Below are 6,389 nucleotides of genomic sequence, written 5' to 3' on the forward strand. Positions count from 1 at the left end.
GGTAAAATTTTAGCCCCAACGGAAGTCGGGTGAATTTTTAGTAAATTTTATAAAATGGTTGCGCAGTGCTGCCAGATTTCTATCTTTACAAAAATACTATGTTACTATAAGTGAATTACATGATTGATATATGTGATGACGTGATGTGATGTTCAAAGATGGGAAAAGGAAAAACGATAGGGACATGCATAATATTAAGTCAATGGTTGTGACTGATAAGTTATATATATTATCTAAAGGTGATAACTCGTGCGCGAAGCGTGATAACAAAGGAAAGGCAGTAGTTGAAACCAAAACGGTCGAGGTGGGCTACTTTTCTACCCTACACTATGTGTGGGTTCTCTTTTATTAAAAACTCTTTTACGTATGACTGTGGAGCTATAAGGGTGGTTTTAAGCGATTATCATGTCGTGATTTGTTTTAACGTGCCTATCTGATGTGGCTGTTGCCACTGTTATATAAATCGAATTCGGGTCCTCGTAGGGCCGCAAACCCTACTTGGATTAGTGTACACCTATGGTAGACTGTGTGCTAGCGTACGGGCTAGCCGGTCTAGTGACCTGGTTTGCGGCCGCATTCCTTGTCATGTATTGGCAGATATGGACGACGATGGGGAAAAATGACTGTGCAGTCGCTATTTTGAACAATGGAAAATATTTTGGTGCCTCGGGCCTTTCCAAAGTAAAACCCCGATGGTTACTTACGTATGGCATGATAACATATACTTTTATTTAAAATGTTTTCGGGCATGAGCCACTGAGTATTATTTTTATAGTACTCAGCCCTGCATATGTTTTCTCTATGTGCAGGTTGAGCAGCGACGAGCGGTTGGTGGTGTTGAGCAGAAATAATAATATGGTTGTTTTGAAACTTCGAGTGTCATTGTGTCTTCACACATGACTTCGCTCTTCTCTTGGATGCTTCCGCTGTGATATTTTCTTTACGTACATTTTTACTTAACTATGAATCTTTTTGATTAAATGTTGAGAACTCGTTACCCTTTTTATTAATGTCAAACCTTTGGTCTTTTCATTTATTTTAATATAGATATCATCGGTCGTTTAATTATTAGACTTAAATTTTGGTCAGACTTTTATCGAAACCCTAGCCTTCTAAGCCCGTTCATTTAAACCCCTTTAAGTCGCGATCGCCCGCTTTTATTAACCCTAGGGGGCGGTCGTGACACTTAATCTGAAAGAAGACTCTCGGACCAGAGCGAAAGAACGAAGCTCTGATACCACTTTGTCACGACCGCCCTTACTAAGGATAGTGAAGACAGGGAAAACGTGACGAGGGGAGGGACTAAGGAGCGGGGAAGAAAAGGGGGACGCAATGAAAGACAACAATAAAGGACGAGATTGAATATGAAAATCCAATTAACTTCAAAAAGAAATATTTTGGTCTATCGAATAGTTAAACAACAAATTAATGTCTCAAGGTAAATAATGTCATAACGTAGTGTGGGGAAAAACGAAAGACTTTATCAAGAACGATTCGAAACAAGGCAGCGGAAAAACAAGTATCAAAGGAGAGTCATAGGATGACGCCCACCTCGATTGCTTAACAACACAATTCCAACTTATGCAACTCTCGTTCCTCGAGCTCACGTATACTCAATCACCCTTTCCAGTGACAACACAATCAGCTTTCCATAAACTTATGTTATCATGCATGTCTTATTGTTCCTTTTTATCGTTTCCCTTAAATTACTCATCCCATCATTCATCGACATAAGGAAAAAATGCCATAATATTTCTCAACGTGTCACACATAATCACGTCATAGGATACTTTCCCAAATCATACATGCATCATATAGTTCATCAAACTTAGCAACAAGTGATATTTTCACATAACAACAAAACTGACAGAACTGCGCGGTTGGTTTGTAAAAATCACCAAGAATTCATCCGAGCTCATATGAAGCTAAAATTTGGTCACAACACATTAAAAACATTAAAGTTCATTCAGGTAAAGTTTCACACTCAAATAATGTCATTTGGTCAGTCAAAACATTAATACCACTCTCTGGTCGGAATATAAAAATTATGGCAGCATTGCGCAGTTCATTTGAAAAATTCACCATAAATTCATCCGATGTCCAATGAGGCTGAAATTTTTATACGACTCAGAAGACACTTCAAATTTTCATCTAGTTCAGGAATAACATCAAACGGAGGGCATTTGTTTGGTCAAACAGAATACGAAACTTTCTGGGCGAGAACATAAGTTTCTGGCAGAATTGCGCAGTCAACTTCAAACATTTATTAAAAATCCATTTTTCGACAAAAAGGACTGAAATTCACACGAGACACAGAAAACACCTTGAAATTTACTCGGTAAAATTTTCATATAAAAATTCGATCATTTGTTAGGTCAATTACACATCAGAAACATCTGTTCGAACGTCACAGATTTCAGGCTCACAAATTCGAAATTAGGGTTTCTTCCTCAATCATCCAAATACAATTTTTCATGCTTATTACACACAATCATGCTTAAAAAGGTTCTCATAATCATGTTCTCATATAATCACACATCATTCTCCAATGAATCATTCAAACTTCACACATATTCATTCAAAATCGCATATTCACAAATCTCCTCATACAAAACACAAATTCCCACCGTTTAATTATGCGATCTATGATTCCTACACTCATTATATGCATGAGGGAATCAAGAACAAGGATTCAATGGAAAAGATGAGAAAGAGAATTCAAATATACCTTTCTTGTTCAAAAACAATCGGTAGGAAAGATAATTGATGTGATTCTTCAATGAATCTTGAATTTCCAACTCCAAATTGATGCAAGAACAAAGGATTGGTGAAGAATTGGTGGAGAAGGAGAGGAAGAGAGGAAAAAACGTGTGGGAGAGAGGAGAGGGAGAGAAAAAGGCGTTGAAATAATGGGGCTAGGGTTTGGGTTTCTCCCTTTTTATATTCTAGGATTAATTCTCCACTTAAATAAACAAAAATAAAAAATAAAACAAATCATGGAGTGAAAATAGGGAAAAGGGACGTGTACAAGGGGAGTATTTTAAAATATATATATTTAAATCCTCAATTAAATAGGAATAGGATTTAAATTGGTAATTTCTTGTAGGAAAAGACTCCCACAAAATAGGTAACAAATAAATTAATCCCACAAGTAATTGAAAGGCATATGGGCGAAAATTATGTAGAATAGCATAGGGATAATTTGGTTTGGATTTAATTTAGATAAATATCTCAAAGCAATTAATTAAATCCAAGAAAGAAAGTATTGTTTCCAATGGATATGAGAGCCAAAAATTCCAAATAATATGGCTAGAAATATATGCATGATCCCACTTAATTTAATTCACACATTGGAAGCTTAATCACATTAACTCACATAACCCACAACAACTAATTTTATATAATTAACTCAAACACATAGAGACTCAATTTCCACAAAAGAAATTCTTATTCAACATCCACATTAATAAAAAAAAGCCATCAAATAAAAATAAAAAAATAAAAAGTCACAATTTTCTAGGGTGCTACAAGATTAAATAATTTACGTTAATTATCCTGTGTGTTTAAATGCAATGCATTAAATGGAATTATCTGTTTATTTGGTGTTATTTATTTTAAGTGGATTATCTGTCTTATCTGCTTATGTGATAATTATACAAAAACCATATAAAATATCTAAGCGATAATTACAACAAGTGCGCTGTATATGGTCTCCATCGATTGGTTTGCAAATTTTATGAAGTCAATTTCTAATATTATCGCCACCCATAATGTGGGGACAATAATCCTAAGAAATAGCGAGTTCATGAGGGCGGACTTCTCAAAAATAATTAATATGAACTAGAATGTGGTTTTCAATATTATCGCCACCCATAATGTGGGGACAATAATCCTAAGAAACTGCGAGATTCAGAAGTTCACACAAGATTTATGAGATAGCTTGATCTTGTTAGGAGCACATAAGCATTGTTATGGGAGTGTGTTGTAGAAATGAGACTCTGTAATGCTAAATTCGGTGGTCTTGCTTAGGCAACATTAGGCGACCATGCCATTATGTAGCCTCTGGTCTATTCGTCGGTGTTATGACCAGTAAAATTGTAAGATTTTAATGTGTATTGACTTCCTCTAGAGGGTACCTGTTTTGATTTTACAGTTGCAAGATACATAATTGTTTTGTGGTTATTTGCGATTATGTATTGAGCATAAGTATGTGATAATAAGTTTATTTGCCAAATCTTCATTATGTCATTCAATATTTTGTCTGCGATCCTTAAATAAATAAACTCGAATGCCAAAATTATGTAGACTGGAAACGTAAATGGATAAGATTCTCATCGCTTAAACTTGGAGTTTATACTCAATGATTCATGTCCTCCATTTCCTCGACATAATTCCATGAAGATTGTTCGAGAATGCATTTTGCATGAACTTGACAAGTTGTTTGAGGAATAAGGTGAAGCTATTTTCTTTTAAGTAGCACGACAAGTCTTGGTTAGTGACGATGAAAGATGAATATCAATAGAATCTGTCAAGATGATTCGATTGGAATATCCTAGAGGGACATAATGTTTTGAGAAATCTTTTGATCACTCAAATAGTTTTCTGACTCAAGTAATCGCCTAAAGTAATAAGAAATGACTACAAGAAGGTTTAACTGAAAAGTAGAAAACCTTCAAAATATTAGTCGTTATATTACTTTTAGAGGAAAGTAACATGATAGATGACGAATTCATAAAGGCTGCATTTTTCCTAAGTCCTAGTTCATTTGAACAAAAGACTAGATATGGAAATGGGAGAGCCCGAATTGTCATCAAAGTTTGTTTAAAGCGGGTGAAGATGCTTTGTAAGTTGGATTGACATCTTTTAGAGAAGGACAATGACTTACATGACAATGCAACTTCTAAGTAAGAGATCTTGATCCAGTTAGGCTTTTGTTGCAGTAGGAGCTTTTAATGCTCAATTATTATTTTATGGTTGATGTTTAAGGCATCACAGTATTAAAACAATATAAATGCAACAAGGTTGAGTATTAAACAACACATCAACTTCTTAAACAGTGAATGATAAAATACTTATGGCTCTTAGTCTTAAGGCCAAGAAAATACTTAGCTATTGTTCAAACTGATCTAGACTATCAAGATTTTAACAATATGCTTGAAAGTCGAGAATGTCTGTTTGATGCACTGTAAGTGAGAATCGTTCGATTCAGATCACTTACAGAAGTGCAACATAGAAAGACTGGCAAGTCTCAATGGTTTACACCATAAGGAGACAAGTAGTGGGTTATGATCAGTAGTGGGAGTCTAATCTCCATTGACGAATCCAAGCATTCTTCTGAAGAATGTGATAGTTATGTAAGAAAGAATCGAAGTCTTTCTAAGACAAGTTTGATTAATTGATGAGTTATACTCATGAAAATCTTATCATTGATGGGATAAGTGTTAGATATAACGAGATACACCTTAAAGAAACTACCATCATCAGTACCTTCTACAAAACACGAGTTGTGCACTAGAGCGACTCTAGTCTAGCACATCTCAAGGTGTAATGTTATTCCAATGCATGTTGGAAAGGTATCTAAGTAATTGCAGTTGAGTACTGATCCGGCATGTTTTAAGGTTGTCCCAAATGATGTAAGATTATAAGTTCTGTTATCTTCAAAGATAGAATTCTTGTATGAAGATCAAGAGAGGGGCTGAAAGCCTAACAGCGTGATAACTCTCAGGACAAAGAGAGATATCGAATTTTCCACATTACCAAGGAGTCATACCATTAGAAACTTTTGCACTAATAAAATCAATTTCAACACCTAAGATTGTGAGAACCATGTCATAGTGGGAGGGAACATAACAAGTTCATGGGTCTAAGAGTGTCGCAAGACTCGGTCTTAGATTAACTTGAACATAATCCCTTTAACCACAATGTAGAATTGGTTCATTTGGATATTCATCCTTGAAAGGGTGATAGATTCCAAACTACAATCTTAGATAAACAAAATGTTTTACAAGACTTGCAATACTACCTACAGGCTGTGTCAGTCAGTGGGGGCTAGTGTAAGTGCAAATGTAAATGTGGATCTCAAATGGATAGACAATGACAATGGGCTATGCACAAAGAGAAATATCATCTTCTTGGTGTCGTTGTACCAAGATTTGTTCGATCCTTCTGTCTATCAGAACTTACATACATTAGAATGTATGTATTATGATTGTCAAGACAGCTTTCTATTAATAGAAGTCTTGAGGAAATCATCTACAATGAACATCCTAATGGGTATGTAATATAGGGCAAGAAACACATGATTGGAAGCTTATGAAGACCTTTCTGGTCTTAGGCAAGCGTCTAAGTCAGAGTATATGTGTTTTATCAAGATTGTTAAATGTTTGAAA

At 35.2% G+C, this 6,389-nt stretch overlaps 1 long non-coding RNA gene across 1 annotated transcript; it reads left to right on the forward strand.

The window, feature by feature from the left end:
- The first annotated feature begins 256 nt into the window (after positions 1-256).
- On the forward strand, positions 257-1,027 carry LOC121784560. Its single transcript, XR_006046728.1, has 2 exons — positions 257-304; positions 810-1,027. It is a non-coding gene; the product is annotated as an uncharacterized LOC121784560 (long non-coding RNA).
- The last annotated feature ends 5,362 nt before the right edge of the window (positions 1,028-6,389 follow it).

The sequence above is a fragment of the Salvia splendens genome, chromosome 21 (genome assembly GCF_004379255.2).
Source record: "Salvia splendens isolate huo1 chromosome 21, SspV2, whole genome shotgun sequence".
Classification (NCBI taxonomy): Eukaryota; Viridiplantae; Streptophyta; class Magnoliopsida; order Lamiales; family Lamiaceae; genus Salvia; species Salvia splendens.